We start from the raw sequence: 20,877 nt of genomic DNA, 5'->3' as shown, positions 1-20,877 counted from the left end.
CCCCTGTCTCGTCAGCTGTGATTTCTCCCAGGTGTGTTCCCCTCCTGTCTCTCATCCCTTGATTACTGCCATCTGTGTATTTAAGCCCTGTGTTCCTCTGTGTCAGTGTTGCGTCGTTAACGTCTGCTCACCCTCAGATTTCACTGTGTTTTCCGTTATCTGTTATGCCTGCCTGTTAGTTTATTTTCCCCCCAGTGTAGTTAGTCTTTTGTTCAGTCTGCAACCTGCAATAAAGTTGTTTATTTTGAGTTCAACTTTCCCTCAGTGAGTCCTCAATTTTGGGTCCTTCCTGCCTGCCTTCACACAGCCATGACAATTATTGTCACTGTAATTAATAGCAGTCTTCTGGTATGGCATGTGAAGTATTTAGGGTGTGCTGATGTGCGTGCATGTTTAAAATCCATTGGCTCAAATCCACTTTCCAATCCATTACTCTCTGCATTAATCAGGTGTTGAGTCTCTGGTGGTCCTAATCCCTTCTTTAAATAACACACACAACATGTCTGAGAAATAATCAAAACCAGGAGGAATGAAATTTCATTCAGAAAGGTAGACACACCATTATGCAACATTATATAAACAAATCACAGAGGCACACGTGACAGCCTGAAAATTACATACATAAATTCACAGAAAAATGCTCACACCTTGGCAAAATGTAGATCCCCCTCCCCTAGATCCCATTATGCTATTTTTAAAAAAAAAAAATACATCCATGCACTGTCAGGCTTGCCAGGCGCACATTCCCCTGAACGTTTTTTGCTTCTGTTATCGCTTCTACGTTTGATGAGTATACAATAATGTGCATAGCTGTCAATTGTACACTAGTTGTACATGAGGCCCTGTGAAAATGTCTGGATACCCTCCAGAGTGCAGTCCTGTTAGAGAGAGTGTGTGTGTGTGTGTCCTTGTTTAAACATCATCAAGGGGACCAAATGTTGGTACTTTTGAATTTTAAGGCAAAGGCTCAAAAAGTGGTTTGGGGTCATGGTTGGAATAAGGGGGCTAGGGACATCATTATGTCAGTCTGATCCCCTCACTAAGATGTGAAAACGAGTATGTGTGTGTGTCTGTATGACACAGAGAGAGAGAGTTGTCTTTGTGTCAAAACCAGCAGTGGTTTTTGACCCTTTGATCTCCTTATCTCTTAATAACCCACAGCTGTTGCGAGCCCCTGTGCAAGCTCACGAGTGTGTGTGCAGTCATGTTCCTGGGTGTCAGAGACTCGTAGGTGTCCATAAACCATGTGAACTACAGCTACAGCTGTACGTATGACACACAATTGTGAGAACAGAATACATCCTGCAGTTGAGCTTTTTAGGTATTTAGGTTTCCTTTGCGTCTTTTTGCCGGCAGACAGTTCTGCTTAAAAACGCCCAGATCTCTCTAACAACCCACTAGGCCAAGGGGAAAGATGTGGTTATAAGAAATTTATTGGCTACACATTTGAAGGGATTCACTGCTGCGTTCCTTTCTGTTTATGTGTGTGATTTCACAATATCACATATGGCTGCCACTCTGATAGTTTTGTCACACCTGTTAGATCAGGATAATTACGACAGGTCTTTTTCATGGAAAGATATTTTCACGTGTCAGAGCTAGAAAAGCATTTCAGAAAATAATTAAATCATTGCTCCCTAAATTCTTTGGCATGGCCATGACTCGCTGGGACACTTGAATAGAAGTTATGACTTCTACCCTTGTTTTTTCTCTTGTGAAAAGTCTAAATAGGTCTTTGTTTATTCTTCTAATATGGTCCTGCTGGTGATTAATGCATGGATTTTCTTGTTTAACCAAAGAGTTTGATGTCATTACCTCTGCCAGGGAGAGGTTCTGTCTGCAAATATGATAGCTCAAAAAGTCAAATTAATTCAGATAAAACTTTTTAGGGGTGTAGAGTGGAGTCATGTTAACAATCTATTAAAACTTAACTCACTTAATGTCTTATTGGTTGAAAATTGACAAAAAGCCTTGTATCTTAGAAACTATGATTCCCGTGTGTTGTCAACATATGGAAAGTAGTGTATAAAAGTAAAAAGATCACTTGAATCATGTCACCTTTGACCTCTGACCTTTCCTTCGAGAAATATATCGATCTGATGGACAAAGTGATAATAATGGTATAAAACAATCTTTCTTACTGCCATTGTTTGTATTGAGAACATAGGCATAAAGGCTATGATGAATGCAGATGCTAAATATCACATTATTTTATTATGACTGTTATGCAGATTACAGTAACAAATTATAACCATTACAAAACATTCAGAAACATTTCATGTATATTCAAATTGTTAAACAGACATTTGTGTTCAAAAATGTTTTCATGTGATGTTGATTTCTAAACATCTAAATGAATTTTCCCAAACAATGGAATGAATGTTACATATGTAGTACATCTACATAATTGGGGGTACAATTATTATTTTTTTAATTTATCTCAAGTATATTAGAATGGTTTTTAACTGGGTAAATAACAAAATCCTGCACATTGCACTTATGTTTCCTCCTGTTTCTCCTAAAAGTAAATACTGGCAAGAGAGTAAGCTGCCTTGGAGGATGTTTAACACTCTCACAGTGCTTCCTGTTTTTTATTTGGGAGTGATTGTTTTGCTTAAACTAACTGAGGATGCTCCAGAGACAACCTTAAACGGGTTACTGACTGCATAAGTGTCTTAGCAGCTGTGGTCCCCGCTCACAAAGAAAAGGTTTTAACATCAGGTGGGATGCTCAAAGCCAGTGGTAAATATATTGATGAATATATTAGTATTAGAAGATGTTTCCTCTCTCTTACTGAGGACAAAAAAAATGTCTGACCTTTTAGAGCAGCAGGAAGCCTCAGCTTTTGACTCGCGTGGATTACTGAACTGGTTATATTTAATGTGAGAATCTACAGTTTTAGCAGTATAAACTGCTAATTCACGCAAATATCTCATCAGCCAATCATATGGCAGCAACTTAGTGCATGTAGGCATATAGACACGGTCAACATGATCCACTGAAGTTGAAAGTGATCATCAGGATAGAAAGAATGGCAATTCAAGTGAATTTTCAGTGTGCGTGGTTGTTGATGTCAGACAGACTGGTCTGAGTATCTGCTGATCTGCTGGGATTTCCCCACAATCATCTATAGAGTTTAAAGAGAATGGTCTGATCAGGAGAAAATACTGTGTGAGCAGCAGTTTTCTGCTTGAAATGCCTTATTGATACCAGGAAGTCAGAAATGAATGACAAGACTGATTCAAGCTGATAGGAAGAAAACAGGGACTCAAATGACCAGTCATGACAACATAGGGATCTAGAAGAGCATCTTGGAACGGACAACACGTGTAACCCTGAATCAGATGGTTTATGGCAGCAGAAGAGCACATCGGGTAAGAACAGAAAACTTAAGCTACAGGTCATATGAATTCGTCCCAATTGGTGATGAGTCTAAAGTGATGAAATCAGATTAGCCAAGAACTTCCATGAGTCTGAATGTGATGTAAACACTTTGAAAGCGTCGATCCAGGCTGTCTCCCGCCACTGGTTCAGGTCGCTGGTGTAATGGTGTGAGAGACATTTTTTGGCACACTTTAGCACGCTAGTATCAACTGAACATAATTTGCCACAGCCTTCCTAAGCTTGTTGCTGACCCTTTCAATCCCATTATGGTCTTAGTGTACACAACGTCTGATGGCTGCTTCAGCAGGATAACCCACCATGTCAAAAAGTTTAAATCGTCTCAAAGTGATTGCTCGAAGAGTTCAGTGTGTGCAAAGGGCCACAGTCAACAATTAAAAACCTCACCTTTGGAATGTGGTGGAACGAGAGATTAACATCATAGATATGCAAAGCTGTAGACTGTAAAAACACCTACAGTGTTTCTGAATAATTTCCTGGGTGAGGGCGTTCTTGGAAAGGAAAATTTCTCTCTGTCACGTGTTCTTTCGAGTGCGTTGAGTGTATGTTTGTTCTGGTTTTTTCTTAGATCCATATTTCAATACAGCGCCCCTTCACCTGCAAATGGAAAAGAATACAAATGTACAATGAATAGATGCTGAACAGACAACAAAGCAGGAGCATGAATAGAGAATAAAAAATGGTCATCATCTTTTTTTCTTTGATAAAGCAAAGGAATGAAGGCATGAAAGTGGTGTAGTTAATTGTGTGACTGACATCTTGGCTGATAGAGAAGGTCTTATCCATCAAAGCAATGCTCAGCAAAGTTCAAACATATAGTTTGAGAAAACAAGCAGAATTGACTCAAAGAAACTTGGTGTGAGGAATATGAAAGAAGGGTAATTACCTCTGAAGGGGAGAATAAGAGACAATTATTTCTGGCAGATAATTGTCTTTTTACAGTGAGAATGGATCAAATGGTCAAGGATATTTAATTGCTGGAGCATGAAAAGTGATGTGACTCAGCTGAGCACGTCTTTTGTTGCACTCAAACATGAAAACACAGTCACTAACATTCTCTGTGGAGAAAAGATGACTTATAACTGCAGCTTGTTTACTCAGGGTTAGGGTTCTTTATTTACAGCCATCAACACATTGTGATGAGTGGCATTGTTACAACGCTTTAAACAGAAAGTGGAAAAAAAAGTGTTGTGCTAAATGGCGTAAGGGTTGCCTGTGAATAATTAACAGTTTTGTTTAAAAGCTCAGTCATTACAAAATCAAGTCTACATATCCATCCATCCATCCATCCATCCATCCATCCATCCATCTTCATCCGCTCTATCCGAGGCCGGGTCGCGGGGGCAGCAGCCTAAGCAGAGAAGCCCAGACCTCCCTCTCCCCAGCCACCTCCTCCAGCTTATCCGGGGGAACACCAAGGCGTTCCCAGGCCAGCCGAGAGATATAATCTCTCCAGCGTGTCCTGGGTCTGCCCCGGGGCCTCCTCCCGGTGGGACATGCCCGGAACACCTCACCCAGGAGGCGCCCAGGAGGCATCCTTGTCAGATGCCCGAACCACCTCAGGTGGCTCCTTTCAATGTGGAGCAGCAGCGGCTCTACTCTGAGCCCCTCCCGGATGGCCGAACTTCTCACCCTATCTCTAAGGGAGAGGCCAGCCACCCTTCGGAGGAAGCTCATTTCTGCCGCTTGTATCCGCGATCTCATTCTTTCGGTCACTACCCACAGCTCGTGGCCATAGGTGAGGGTAGGGACGTAGATCGACCGGTAAATTGAGAGCTTCGCTTTTACACTCAGCTCCCTCTTCACCACGACAGACCGGTGCAGCGTCCGCATTGCTGCAGCCCCAATCCGTCTGTCGATCTCCGGCTCCCTTCTCCCATCACTCGCGAACAAGACCCCGAGATACTTGAACTCCTCCACTTGGGGCAGGAACTCATCCCCAACCCGGAGTGGGCACTCCACCCTTTTCCGGCTGAGAACCATGGCCTCAGATTTGGAGGTGCTGATCCTCATTCCCGCTGCTTCACACTCGGCTGCGAACTGTTCCAGTGCGAGCTGGAGGCCCCCACCCGATGAAGCCAACAGAACCACATCATCCACAAAAATCAGAGATGAGATTCTGAGGCCACCAAAGTGAAAGCCCTCCGCCACTTGGCTGCGCCTAGAAATCCTGTCCATAAAAATTATGAACAGAACCGGTGACAAAGGGCAGCCCTGGCGGAGCCCATCACCCACCGAGAACGAGTCCGACTTATTGCCGGCAATGCGAACCAAGCTCTTGCAACGGTTATATAGGGATCGAATGGCCCGTAGCAATGGGCCAGACACCCCATACTCCCGCAACACCTCCCACAGGACACCCCGACAGACACGGCCGAATGCCTTCTCCAAGTCCACAAAACACATGTAGACTGGTTGGGCAAACTCCCATGCACCCTCAAGTATCCTCGAGAGGATGAAGAGCTGGTCCAGTGTTCCGCGACCAAGATGAAAACCGCAAAAACGTTTTCATGTGATGTTGATTTCTAAACATCTAAATGAATTTTCCCAAACAATGGAATGAATGTTACATATGTAGTACATCTACATAATTGGGGGTACAATTATTATTTTTTTTAATGTATCTCAAGTATATTAGAATGGTTTTTAACTGGGTAAATAACAAAATCCTGCACATTGCACTTATGTTTCCTCCTGTTTCTCCTAAAAGTAAATACTGGCAAGAGAGTAAGCTGCCTTGGAGGATGTTTAACACTCTCACAGTGCTTCCTGTTTTTTATATGGGAGTGATTGTTTTGCTTAAACTAACTGAGGATGCTCCAGAGACAACCTTAAACGGGTTACTGACTGCATAAGTGTCTTAGCAGCTGTGGTCCCCACTCACATTGTTCCTCCTGTATCCGAGGTTTGACTAGCGGACGAACTCTCCTTTCCAGCACCCTGGCATAGACTTTCCCAGGGAGGCTGAGGAGTGTGATCCCCCCGTAGTTGGAACACACCCTCCGGTCCCCCTTCTTAAAGATGGGGACCACCACCCCGGTCTGCCAGTCCATGGGTACTGCCCCTGATCTCCACGCAACATTGCAGAGGCGTGTCAACCAGGACAGCCCTACAACGTCCAGAGCCTTCAGGAACTCGTGGCGGACCTCATCAACACCAGGGGCTCTGCCACCAAGGAGTTGTTTAACTGCCTCAGTGACCTCGCCCCCGGAAATTGGCGGGTCATTCCCCTCATCCCCAGACTCTGGTTCCTCCTCGGAAGACGTGTCAGTGGGATTAAGGAGGTCCTCGAAGTATTTCTTCCACCGCCTGACAATTTTCTCAGTCGACGTCAGCAGCGCTCTGCCAGCACTATACACAGTGCAGGTAGAGCACCGCTTTCCCCTCCTGAGACGCCTGACGGTTTGCCAGAATCTCTTCAAGGCAGTCCAAAAGTCTTTTTCCATGGCCTCTCCGAACTCCTCCCACACCCGAGTTTTTTCTTCAGCCACTGCCCGAGCCGCATTCCGCTTGGCCTGTCGATACCTGTCGGCTGCCTCCGGAGTCCCACAGGCTAACCAAGCGCGATAGGACTCCTTCTTCAGCCTGGTGGCTCCCTTCACCTCTGGTGTCCACCATTTGGTTCGGGGATTACCACCACAGCAGGCACCCACTACCTTGCGGCCGCAGCTCAATGCAGCAGCTTCAGCAAAAGAGACGCTGAACGTGGTCCATTCGGACTCAATGTCCCCCGCCTCCCTCGGAATGCTGTTGAAGCTCTGCCGGAGGTGTGCGTTGAAGATCTCGCGGACTGGGGCCTCTGCTAGACGTTCCCAGCACACCCTCACTACGCGTTTAGGTGCACCGGGTCTGTCCAGCATCCTCCCCCGCCACCTGATCCATCTCACCACCAGGTGGTGATCAGTTGACAGCTCAGCCACTCTCTTTACCTGAGTTTCCAGAACATATGGTCGCAGGTCTGGTGATACGATTACAAAATCGATTATCGACCTACAGCCTAGAGCATCCTGGTGCCACGTGCACTTATGGACACTCTTATGTTCGAACAAGGTGTTCGTTATGGCCAAACTGTGATTTGCACAGAAGTCCTATAACAAAGCACCGCTCGGGTTCAGATCAGGGAGGCCGTTCCTCCCAATCACGCCCCTCCAGGTCTCGCTGTCGTTACCCACGTGAGCATTTAAGTCTCCCAGCAGGACAACAGAGTCTCCAGGTGGAGCACCTTCCAGCACCCCCCCCCCCCCCAGGGACTCTAAGAAGGCTGGGTACTCTGAACTACCACTCGGCGCATAAGCGCAGATGACAGTCAGGACTTGTTCCCCAACCCTAAGGCACAGGGAACAAACCCTCTCATCCACCGGGAAAAACCCCAACGTACCGGCAGCAAGCCGAGGGGATATTAAAATACCCACCTCAGCCCTCCGCCTCTCACCAGGGGCAACTCCAGACAGAGTCTCCAGACAGAGTCCAGCCCCTCTCCAGGAGACTGGTTCCAGAGCCCAAGCCATGCGTAGAGGTGAGCCCGACTATATCTAGCCGGTACCTCTCAACCTCACGCACTAACTCAGGCTCCTTCCCCACCAGAGAGGTGACATTCCATGTCCCTGTTGCCAGTCTTGCCCCATGGGCCCATGTCTCCTCTTCGGGCTGTGCCTGGACGGGCCCCATGGACTAAGGCCCGGCCACCAGACACTCGCCCTGGGGCACCCTCCCCGGGCCTGGCTCCAGGGCGGGGCCCCGGTAACCCTATCCCGGGCAGGGTAAACTGTCCCCTCGATGTTCTCTTCATAAGGGTCTACATATCAATGTGAGTATTGTTTTTTAAAATATTGTTTTAATTCACTATTTAAAAACTATGGTAAATGGCCTTTATTTGTATAGCGCTTTACTAGTCCCTAAGGACCCCAAAGCGCTTTACACATCCAGTCATCCACCCATTCACACACACATTCACACACTAATAAAATGTCTATAAAAATGCAGTTTGGAATCACTTTTCTTGGGAAGTAAATCAATTTTAACACATCCTCCAGTTGCAGAGCTACAAAATAATCTCCAGCAGGAAACTGGTGTAAATGTGTCTGACTGAGGGTGGACAGAGGGCCCAGTGTCATATACTGAGCCCTGTGCTCACTATCCGACATCATGGTGCCTGCTTGGCACATGCCATAGATTACCAAAATTGGCAGGTTCAGCTCTGGCACCCTGTGCTTTTCACAGGTGAGAGCAGGTTCACCCTGAGCAAAAGTGACAAACGTTAAAGAGTCCTCCCTGTCCAGGATGTGTACATCCTCATCATTGAAAGAGTGTCCACTGGCCTGTAGGTGTAAATAGACTGGAGAGTCCTGGCCTGACGAGGTGGCTCTTCTGTGTTGTGCCATCCGATTCGCCAGAGGTTGTTTGGTTTCCCCGATGTATAAATCCTGGCAATCCTCCTGGCACTTAACAGCGTACACTATGTTACTCTGTTTGTGTCGGGGGACCCAATCCTTGGGGTGGACCAGTTTTTGGCAAAGCGTGTTTTGGGGTATAAAAGTCACAGAGACCCGGTGTTTAGAAAAAATGCGTCTCAACTGCTCCGATACTCCTGACACATATGGGATCCCTACAGGTTTTCGCTTGGGCAGCGGTTGTCTTTCTCTCCTGGATCGGCTGGAGCTTTCTTTAGGTGCCTTTCCACCTTTGACAAAAGTCCAGCTGGGATAACCACATTTGCTCAGGGCCTAAGGGTACAATTACTTATTGTCAGTACTCATTGAGTGGCCCCTCGCCAAGTCCAGTAAAACATCTCTGGTAGATTATGTTTTGGTTCCTCACACACTACCAGATCCAGTGACACCTTGTTCCAGATTTTGGAGGAACACCTACAAGACACCGTTTGTCACCTCATTAGGAATATGCCCCGACATTGTCAGGCATGAATACATGCAAGTGAAGGCCATACAAACTACTAAGAACCAAGTGAAGGAAAGAATTCAGCCTCGTGTGTACTGATAATTTTCAACAGACAATGCCATATCTGTTTGTTCCTAACACATTACCCAGTCCATATCAGTATAGATATCCAGCCTGATTTTTTTAACCACCGGGGTCAGATATGATTTCAGAGTGTTTAAGTACATCCCGGTGAATAAGAGAAGATGTTGTGATTTCAAAATTAGTTTAACAGAAAGTATAACAATAAATTCGGATTAGTTATAGATAAAAAACAGTAATGGAAACAAATTTTCATTAAGTTGTGAGATCTGAATTAGATCAAAAATACGTTTAGATCCTGGGGTAGTTCTCCCTCAGAGGCAAAGCTTCACTGTAAATCAGTACAAAGCAGTTCTGAGTTGTCATCTCTTTTTCCTAAAATGAAATATTTCTATTCTGATGAAAGCACTCCTCCATGGTTTGACAAGTGTAAAGACTGTCACAGTAACATGCTTTCACAGTCACAAGATTTCAAAGGAACTCAGCACCTGTGGGAGGTTTCAGTGGCATTCATATCATTACTAGCAGTGCAGCAATTCAGAGAATCAATGACAAGTTGCAGAGAAGATATATAATATAATACGTCACTAAGATGTTTCCAGGAAAGGGATCACACCTTTATAACCCAGGAGTTTCATTTAATTTCCATGAATAAGGAAAAAAAGTAAATAAAAGAAAATAATCAAATTGAGAGTCGCAGTTTATTCTTGTGGCAGTCTGGGGGTACTAAAAATGACAATAAAAAACACACATGAATAAATTAGACAAAGCTAATAAAGATCAAATGTTTCACAAATACAAGATCTCTCATACCATACGTTCTTCTCAGAGTTGTTTTTGAAAGCACTGTAAATAAAATAAAAATGCACAGGTTTGTCAGTGAAGAGAAGGGGTCTCTGGGATTTTTGTGTTACAATATATCTACTCATAGCCACAATACTGGTAGGAGGAATGTGTGCTCCACTACATATGACAACAGCACAGATTTAACTAATTTCACAAATGCATGCTCCCTGAGTGTGCAAATGGCTGTTTGGTCTTTCTGAATGCACCCACACATACACACTAAAAGACCAGAATCCCTGGAAAAGTGAACGAGCATGAAATAGTAAGCTGACAGCTGGCAAATCATACACATGATAAGTGAGTGGAAGTCACATTGAATGAGTGCAGAGAAAAGTGAATGGCTTTGTTAGTGTGCGTGCACAGTGGGATTTCGCCTGTTATATTCTATTTCTGGCATTCAAACATGTCACCCATCTGTTACACAGCGATGCCAGGTGGGTGAAAATGAGTGGCATAAGCCCCACAAGAATGAGTGTGTATGCAAATATTTCTCTGAGCCTTTGTGTGTGTGTTTGTATATCTTCCTCTGTGAGTAATAAATACCCTCAGTGGGGAATCTGAGGCAGTAATGAAAGAACATTCATCAGACTGCTTTATTTAATTAAAATGGTTTTCACCATCACAATCATGTCTTCATTAGGGGTTACTCTGGGGAAAAAAGCAAAACAGAAACACCCAATCCAGATCTAGAGTTGTTTATGAAAACCTTCCATTTGCCAAAAAATGCTTTGCCTTTTAGCGTTTTAAAAGGCTTTTTCAGCTCTGAAAGATTTCAGCTGCCAAATGGTATTCCAATATGAGCTCAGTTACAATAATCTGCCTGAAGGGTTAAAAATAATCAACCAAACGAAAAACTGCCTCAGAGCTACAGTGTGCATGATAAGAGTATTTCTACAGATATTTGTAGGCTGCCAAAAAACAGGCCTCGTTTTGTTTACACACTGGAAAAAAAACATCTGTGAAGCACAATGTCCTGTTCATTTTTGATGCCTCTATTTTTATGAGGGTTTTTAGTGATACTGTAAATGAAAAATGGTTAAAAAACAAACAAACAAACAAATACAGAAAATTCTGTGGTAGCTGGCTCTGGGCTTTGTTCTGTCATTTATTGTTTCTTTTTTATTCTTAGTTTGTTGTAGTTTCACAGTGTGGACTTATGAACCTCTTTAGAGATATCCGGTCTTTAAGTCTGACGTTCATGTCTGGGCCCAAACTCCGCTGCAGGTCCCTAAGTCAAACAATCACTGCGGCATCACTGAGAGTTGAAAAACTGCCTATTCTTTCATCTGTAATAAAATGTTCAGTGTGGCTGCTCTACCAGGTGTAACAATTAAGTTTAACATCCAGGCATCCATGAAAACGGAATTTATGACATTTAACGGAGTTAGAAGTTAGCAGGGAGTTAACTTGCTAGCTTTCATCTAAATATAAAATACCATATTCTGACTGAGGGATTTATGAAACAAATTAAAACGTACAGCTCTGCAATCTCTTCCAACTAGGGATGGGTATTGTTTAGGTTTTATCCGATACCGGTGCCAAACCGGTACTTTTGAAACGGTGCCGGTGCTTAAACGGTGCTCGAACACAAACTTTGTCCAAAAACCTCCCATGTTTAGCTGTTTTTTGAAAAAGATAACAATGTTAGCCTTTTCTGCATCTATAGGGCATATATGTATCACTCTTGGCTGGAAGCAATGCTTAAACAATGAAAAAACCACAAACTTTGTCCAAAAACCTCACTTGTTTAGCTGTTTTCCACTTTTTCTTTGGTCATTTTAGCCTTTTTGGCCAGGATGAAGGGAGTATCTGCCATCAAACAAGAAGACAGCCGTATGTAACTACGACAGTGTTTGCTAGTTTACCTTACGTGCATTAGTTTAATGCAGGGGTCAGGACTCTACTCTTCGGCTTCTTGGGGAATGTTGCTAACTCCGGGTCCAATAACAGGCACCACACCCGCACTCGGAGTGAGGTCTTGCAGCCAGCTATCAAATACGGTGCATTTCTCGGCTTTTAAAAAAACGCTATCGTCGTCAGATGTTTCATCAGATTCTATCCTAATATCCTCGGAAAGGTAAAATGATTGGCTAGAATCCAAAGTGTTTGACTTCTCCGGGGAAAAAAAAGCAACGAAATAAAGCACCGAAATGTGCGCTGCTTTTCGGTCTGGTTACTACCGTTTATGTCAGAACCGGTGCCAGGTACCCATCCTACTTCCAACATAAATGAAGACAGGAAAGTAAACAGCAGTGACGTTTGTAAGGTTACTGAAGTTGGGCTAGCTGGTATATAATGATGTGCTACGTGATCGCTAGCGTGACAAAGCTATGTTAGCATAATATAAACAGTGAAACTGGAGGATGAACGCTAACGAACGGAGGACGTTTTTTCCACTCGATAAAAGTTAATGTGAGGGTTCCCAATGGTTAGGGGCAAATGCACTCGCATGGCAGGATGCTGTAAACGGACAAAACGTCAGTCAGGAGAACAACTGAGATAATCCATCCACAATACAAGGTTAGTCATTAATATACTGATTAAAGTCACTTTAATCTCAGAATTCTGGAAAAGAGAAAATAAAGATTTGCCCATTCCCCCCATTCTTATGGCTCCTTTCAAGTAAACTAAAACTTCACTAAAACTAAACTCATCAGTGTCCATGTCAGAAACCTTCCTGGAAAAGTTCCAGCTTGTACATTAATAGCTGTGTACTTAGCAACCTGTTTAACTACCTACATTAAAAAAAACAAGCTTATATAAAAGCTTGTGGTTGCAGCGTCATGCATTAGTCCGAACAAGTGACTGATGTAACAAAGGCAAGGCGGGGAGCCAGATTAAAGAAGAATACAGTAAGGGCACATTCTCTAAGAGTCACAACAGGTGTGCAAATACAGTGGACCTGTCCTGAGTGGGGTTGACTGAGGGTTAAGTGTAACCCAACATCAGAATGCAAGGCAGGTATTTGTGTGGGAGCAGTGGCTCACATCAGGCGACAAGATGATTATGTCAGATATCAATAATGGTAGCTGCTGGTGAAGAATTTATTGAGTTACTGACACGATAAGTTATGCAAACATTACGATTTAACATCAGTTTATGATGGACAGAGAGATGGAGTTTGTCTTCTTGTGTTTATACCTGGACATCGTTCGACACATTCAACATGATTGTAAAGGAGTCCAGAGAGACTCAAGAAGACCAGTAACTCAAATTTTTGCAACCGGCCCACTTTTGGAGATCAGTCGCAAAATTGGCCACCCCTATGAACACTGTTTAGTAAATACAGTCACATGCTATTTTGTCCTGATTGGTAAATCTGGTGCATTTTTCCTAATCTCATACTTTATTTTTACTCTCAATATACACTTTCATCGCAGCTGCCCTTAAAAAGGACCTGATATTACCTTATGCTTAGGGAGAGAATGGGATAGTGTAGTGGTAAGTCTACACACCTGGTGGATTCCCACCTGGTATCCAGTAGGGGTCCTGGCTAGACCCCCCCCATGCTAAAAAACTAGCCCTGGAATGGCGCGGCTACGTTTGCAGCCTGTCCGCAGCTCTGACACAAGCATTTCACTACATGTTGTACTGTGTGTGAATTTTATTTTAATTTTTTTTTACTAGTAACGTATGTGTTTAATGGTTAAATGTTAAAGTTAATGTTGACTTTAATTTGCTGTGATATAAAAGTGTTGCAGTCTGTAGTGATAAAAAATAAATAAATAAAAGCAACAGCAGTATAAAAATCTGGAATGGTTGGAATTTAAATTATTTATTTGTGTTACCTTTTGACATCTATAATCTGATTTAACATTTGTGGTTTTAAATGGCCTGAAAAGAATTCATGCTCTCATACTTCAAACATGTGACTGAATACTATGGGATAGGTCTGACATTTTCGTATTTGACAAACTGGAATACTGATAATACCGGTGTGTTAGCGTGGGAAAGCACCTAAGGCTCTACTGTCAGGGTCAAATTCAAGTCAGTGTCTTTCCAGCCGATGCTTGTTTACAGTAGGAGTCCAGGACTGAACTGCCAGCCTGGTCCTGAGCCACAGCCTCCCCTAATGGCTGAAAACATCTGTGCACAAAGACGGTGCATATATATAAAACTTTTTAATTGTTCAAACATTAGCATGGCACATTGCACCATTTGATGTCCACTGCATGCTATAAATTAGTCATAGATAAACAGGCATGTTGCTTTGCTTTACTGAAGTGCCATTTATACAGAATAAAGCGTTGTGACATAGACCTCAGTTTATAGTTTAGTGAAAAACAGCAGTCGCAGAGATAAAAGTTCCGCAAGTGTCCCTGAACGCAACACACATTTTAGATCCACAAGGAAATGATTATCTAACTAAAAAAAAAAAAAAGTCAGGCGGCTTTTGCTTTATCCACTCACCTGATAGTCATCCCCTTTGGGCTTTACAGGATACACACTTGACTGAATCCTTCCTTTGTCTGTTTTAAACACTTTCAAGTAACTGAGTGAGTGATACGGCTTATCAGAATATTGGAAAATCAAGGGAGTCCCGCAAAGACCAGAACACAGAGAGTGCTGTGCCCTGTGGCAAAACTAGAAGTCTACGGTGTGCTGGAGAATCTCCCGCTGTAAAAACACTCAAAATGCTTCGGCTATGCTGGCTTGCCTTCGCTTAGAATACAACAAGTTTAAACACATCTACTGTGATAGAGAGGATCTTATGCAACAATAAAGGTCGGCAACTTGAGGTTAGTTTGTTATGAAATACTAGTGTTCAAACTGGTATGACATATTTAAAGCAATCAAACTATGATAATGAAATAATAGACTGATAAAGGAAGTTATTGTGTTACAGGAGGAAGGTTAAAAATAATATAGCCTACAATAAACAAACAAAAGAATTCAAGTAAAAGTGACACAAGGACATAATGAAAGGCTTGAATTTTTAGATTAAGTTAAGGGGAAGTAAAATGCACACTGTTGGTTTCAGTGCAAAATCTATGACATGATTTTTTCTTCTTTGTCTTAAAGAATTTCCCAAGTCTTGTCAGGGCTCTGTGTGCAGGCAGGTGGAGAGGAGGAGCCAAGCGCAGGACTCGAACACAGAATTGTAACTCAAAACCTCATCTTTATTGCTGACATGAAAACCAAACGTGAAGTGAATACAGAAACCAAAAACACACAGGCATAATCTGAGGGTACGACGCGACACCGAGCATGGGGAAACACAGGGCTTAAATACACAGGGTAGTAATGAGGGAATGGGCAACAGAAGGGAGACACAGCTGGGAGAGATCAGGGCTAACGAGACGGGGGGAACCAAGCTGCACACACTAACATAAGACAAAGACTTTCACAATAAAACAGGAAACATGAATCACTAAACAAGAACGCAGACTCGACACTGAGAGACAAAATAACATGGAATACATACATGGAACTCAAACAATACATGAAACCACAAATCCTTAAGTACGGATAAACAGAAACAAGAAACTAATAATAATCATCATTATCACTACAAGAGAATAAGAAAACAATCCATGAAGCAGAATTAAACCAAAGTATAATAAACTCAAAATACTGGGTCCAATGGACCCAGAACCGTGACAAGTCTGGGATACGTTAAGTACTTTTTTATCTTTGTTACATTGCAGTGAAAACAAATATTGGATGCACTTTATAATGTCACACAATGAACCATTAAGGTATTAGGAATCGGTTAATTCATATATATATATATATATATATATATATATATATATATATTAGGGCTGGGTATCGTCACTGATTTCTAGAATCGATTCAATTCCGATTCACAAGGTCCCGAATCGATTCGATCCACGATTCGATTCAATTCGATTCGATTCAATTCGATTCAATTCGATTTGAATCTGGGAAATTTTGACAGTCAGAAATATTATAATTCAGATCAGTATATTTACATATTTTTGTATCTATAAAAAGAAAGCTGACACATGCAAGACTTTATCAAAGGTGTAAGTGTCACAGCAGATGCCTTTGCGTCAAAGTAGCTGAGGATAAAACACAGAAAAACATGAAGGCGATTTTCCTGGCCTGGGATTTTATAAAAATATTCTGCAGTACATCAAAAACGAAAGAAAGCCATTAACCAACACATGAACATTACCTCTGAAGTTACAGCGGTTTTATTAGAGACACGGCTAAGAGTTTTGCATTTTGCATAATTTTAAAAAGTTTAAATTTGTTCAGTATTGGATGACAGAAATTAGGTTTTCTTTTCGGAAGTATATAAAACGGGAAAAAAAACGTTGGCCGACAGCGCTGTAAACAACGGTAGACTTGTGCGTAACAAGCAAGCGAATAATGAAGAAAACAGATTTTTAGACGGGAAACTGTTCTTGAAGTACAGAGAGAGAGAGAGAGTGAGAGAGAGAGCTGTGCACCGTGGTCGAAGCAAAACAGTAAAAGTAAGAGTGAATACATGACGATGTTTATGTGAAGCGTAGTTTGGATCTTCTTTTGCTGCTGGTTCAGTCAATATTGTTTGGAAAGACATCAAACTAACAGCTTTAGAATCAGCGCATAAAGGGCGTGAACACAAAGCGCGGACCCACTGACAGATCAGATTCAGTGAGCTGTCGGCTTTCAGCCCCGACTGTGAGAAATTCGACATCTAACTGATTCTGATCTGCGGGTTGCGCTGTATGTTTACGTCTTTCTGCAGAATCCGTGTACCCGCTCTCATTTACTGTCTTAGCTGTTTGGTGGTTGTTGAAATTTTGTGCGATTTCACCAGAGATTCTGGCATTTCGGGCAAAATAAATTTATATTAAAAAATTGATTCAGGATTTTAATGAATCGATTTTACATTATCCAAGCCAGAATCGATTTTAATCGATAAATCGATTATAAAAACCCACCCCTAATATATATATATATATATATCTATATATATATATATATATATATATATATATATATCATTACACCTCCTTTTGTGTGTCTTTCATAAATACAGATATGTTACACCATGTCCAGATATCAACTGCTAGTCATAATCACAATAATATCTGTATCTACAAATGACATACTGAAAAGTAATGATATATTATTGAATTAAAAACTTGCTAACAGCTTATTAGTTAATTAATAAACCATTAATAACGTTTTTTATTTATGTTTAATAGTGTGACATTGTTATAAAGTGCTGCCCAAATATTAAGAGAGACCGACAAAATAAACTAAATACATTATAAGATAGTTAATTGTTTTATTTTCCATTAACTAATAAAAATCAAAATAAATAGATAACACATTAAAGTATCTATTAAATTGATTGAAATATTGAATCTGATCTTTAATTCATTATTTCATGGTTTCTGTGTGTCAGGTCATCATGGCCTTGCCCCTTAAAGTCAGGGGGTGTGGTTGATTCTGATATAGTCAAAACCAGGTGTGCAGTGGAATCTGAGTGCATGGGGTTTGTACACGCACACCTGCTGCTTTGCAGATACACCCACGAATCCAGACATCTGAGGACAGGAGGACACACCTCACATTGAGAGAGCAGCAGACTCATTAATATCAGCTCAGCTTCACTGTTTACTTTACTACCTTTTCACCCTGATGATTAATCCCTGCAATGAAAGGAGCTCATAAAAGACCTAATGACTTTTGTTCTTTTAAACTTTATTCACAAATTCATAAGCACTTTGGGCAAGATTCTCAGCCATAAAAGATCCATTAGGATGGAATTATTTTGAAAGGTCATAAACACCGGCTCGCTCGGAAGAAAGAGCACCAGTATATTAGACTATATATTACTGATTAATCAACTGTTCTCTTCTCTCCTAAAAACCTTTTAGGAGAAAATGATTATACATCAATGCATAGCTTATTCTCAAAGAAGACAAAACAGATTATATGTTAATTTTTTCTCTCTCCCAACACTTATAACAGATGGTGTTTACAGTGTAATCAAATACATATAAAAAACGATAATTTACTTGACATCACTCTTCAGGAAATCTACGAATAGCATCAGCATGCTGCTCCAGATGTTTGAGTTCCCGGTGAAAATGTTCTCATTTTACTTCCTGTGTTAAAATATTTTAGTTTTCATTGAAAATGAGCTGTTATAAGCAGGTAAAACACAACTGAAAATCAGGAAACAAAGATGAGTGAACGATTCACCTCAAAATGTGCCAGCAGTGCTCCAGTGAGCCACTATGGTTCACTAAAACTATACAGTCAGAGCTTAACTTTAAGCCCAGCCAAACAGATTTGCTCAAATAAACAAAACACAGAAACGCACAAACTATCACCCATCAGATATCACCTGAGTGTGTTATATCCTGTGTCTCCCTCGCACTGAGAGATGACGGTGAGTGGGGGATTTGAAAACAGCATGCCAGAAGCAATTCTGACCCAAGCCAAGAATTCCCTCCTAACCACCTATATTGAATTAGAACTATAAGCCGTATAAACACGCAGATTTTTTTTGCAGAACTTGTTATAGAGAAAAACATTTAATGTCATGAAATATTGAGTCCTGACATGAAAACGTAACAGCCGTAATAATTTCAAATATTTTTATTGAAGCTGGTAGTAGGAAACCTTCTGTGTGTTTCCCACACTGAAACGGTAGCTCAGGTGCCGTTATAATCTTATAACTTCTCCAGCTTTTCTCTCTGGGTACTCCGGCTTCCTCCCACAGTCCAAAGACATAAAGTTAGTGGAGACCAGGGTTTTAATAGTTTTGCAATTTTCATTAGTTTTTATTTTTATTTAGTTTTGACTTCAGATTTTCAATTTTATATCAGTTTTAATTAGTTTTTACCAATTGTTTGCTAGTTTAGTTTAGTTTTTATTTTTTTGAAAATCCTTAGTTTCAGTTTAGTTTTGATTAGTTTCAGTTATAGTTTTAGTTGTGTTTGCAATAATTAAGTGTAACAAAATCCCAGTTTCATCTTATCAGTTATTCTCCTCTGCTTATCCTTGGGTATGTTGCTATTCCAGCTACCATACTGCACCCTGGACAGGTCGCCTGTCTGTCGCAGGGCTAACATGCAGAGACAGACAACTCACATTCCCACCTATGGGTTCTTTAAATAAATAAATAAAGGCAGATGAACAACCATTGATACCAGGCAACTATAAAATGTATATCTTCGCCCCAATGAGACTATTAACTCTTGCAGCACCGGGTGTTCGTAATTTTGGTTCAAGTGAATTGATAAACTTTTTGAAGGTAATTGACTCACACAGTTGTGTAGATATCCCCGTCCTGTTGTCTCGGGATGCATCACGCTGCCTTGCCTGGGGTTAGCTTCTGTTTTCTGGGGATGAGGGTTGAGTGTGCTCCCTTACCTTCTCAAGGTAAGCTAGGTTAGCCTTCTTGTGTGAGCTTTTCAAGTGCACTTTAAGGTTTGTGGGATTTTTTTCCCTTTAGAAATGTCTCATAATTTGTCTGTTTCCACTACAAGACACTTGCTTTATTCAAAACACAGTCATATTCAAAGTAATCCCAAATTGGACTCTGGCGCTTTCTATGACTTTTCCTGACATGATTCTGCGCGTGGACGGAGCAGCAACACAGACGACTCGACTAACGTACTTGCCACCTGCTGGCATAATGAGACACAGCAAGAAAAAAATCTGGAAACTAAACTTCATTTTCAAATTCAGTTAATTTTAGTTAGTTTTGTGAACACTCATTACAGTTTTAGTTAGTTTTCCTTTTTTTGTTTTTATTTTTATTTCCGTTAACGAAAATGTTTTTTCACTTCTAGTTTTCGTTATTTCGTTAGTTTTCGTTAACGATAATAACCTTGGTGGGGACAGATTAATTGGTAACTCTAAATTGCCCATAGGTGTGAATGTGAGTGTGAATAGTCATCTGTCTCTATGTGTTAGCCCTGCGACAGACTGGTGACCTGTCCAGGGTTTACCCTGCATCTAAGACAGCTGGCTCCAGAAGACACCGTCTGACCTCTATACGACCTTTGTTCATTATGTACACAATACATAATAAAACCTATGTTTTATGGTTTTGAGATTCCCAGATGAGACAAAAACCATTGAGAACCTGAACAAATGTGGAGGAAAGACAAACAGTTTGGTGTTAAAATTCCTTGAACTAAAGACAGACATGGAACACGCACTTTCAAGATTCCATAAAATCATAATTTTCCCTGATTTGACCCCCATTGGTGCATCCAACATTCATCTCATTAACTACAAAAATTTATAGCAAGGTATTTTTACTGATGTAAAAACTATTTAGGCCAGGTTTGTACAGCAGAACAGTACAAAGGGGTTAAACAGCTGATGTTTCAGTTGATCTTATCTCCTATCATTCATAGCTAAAAGAAAATTGAGATTTGGCTGTAATTTTAACTCAAAAGCAATTGTGAAAATTAAAATCGACACAGCTACTATTTCTGTCTTTCTACTTTCTCTTATCTCTGCATGAGGCACGTGGTGCCTGCAGCCTGTTGCTCTTTACATGTGTTTTCTCTACACAGACAAACATTTACACTTTGTCCTGAATGCAAATGTTGCTGTTGGTGGTCATGAAAAATTACAATATCTTCTCATGTAACCATTTTTTTTTATAAATACCCACAAAACAAATTTGAAATATTTGTAATTCACTGTCCTTTCACATTTCACACT

The 20,877-nt window shown here is 41.3% G+C and overlaps 1 long non-coding RNA gene across 1 annotated transcript; it reads right to left on the bottom strand.

The window, feature by feature from the left end:
- Positions 1-704: 704 nt before the first annotated feature.
- On the bottom strand, positions 705-15,947 carry LOC146522487 (uncharacterized). Its single transcript, XR_014873071.1, has 2 exons — positions 14,635-15,947; positions 705-3,999 (listed from the first exon to the last, which is right to left on the bottom strand). It is a non-coding gene; the product is annotated as an uncharacterized LOC146522487 (long non-coding RNA).
- Between the last annotated feature and the right edge of the window lie 4,930 nt (positions 15,948-20,877).

This window comes from Neolamprologus multifasciatus, chromosome 3 (assembly GCF_963576455.1).
Source record: "Neolamprologus multifasciatus chromosome 3, fNeoMul1.2, whole genome shotgun sequence".
Classification (NCBI taxonomy): domain Eukaryota; kingdom Metazoa; phylum Chordata; class Actinopteri; order Cichliformes; family Cichlidae; genus Neolamprologus; species Neolamprologus multifasciatus.
The sequence above is the reverse complement of the archived record's forward strand: the minus strand, read 5'-3'. Positions and strand labels throughout refer to the sequence as shown.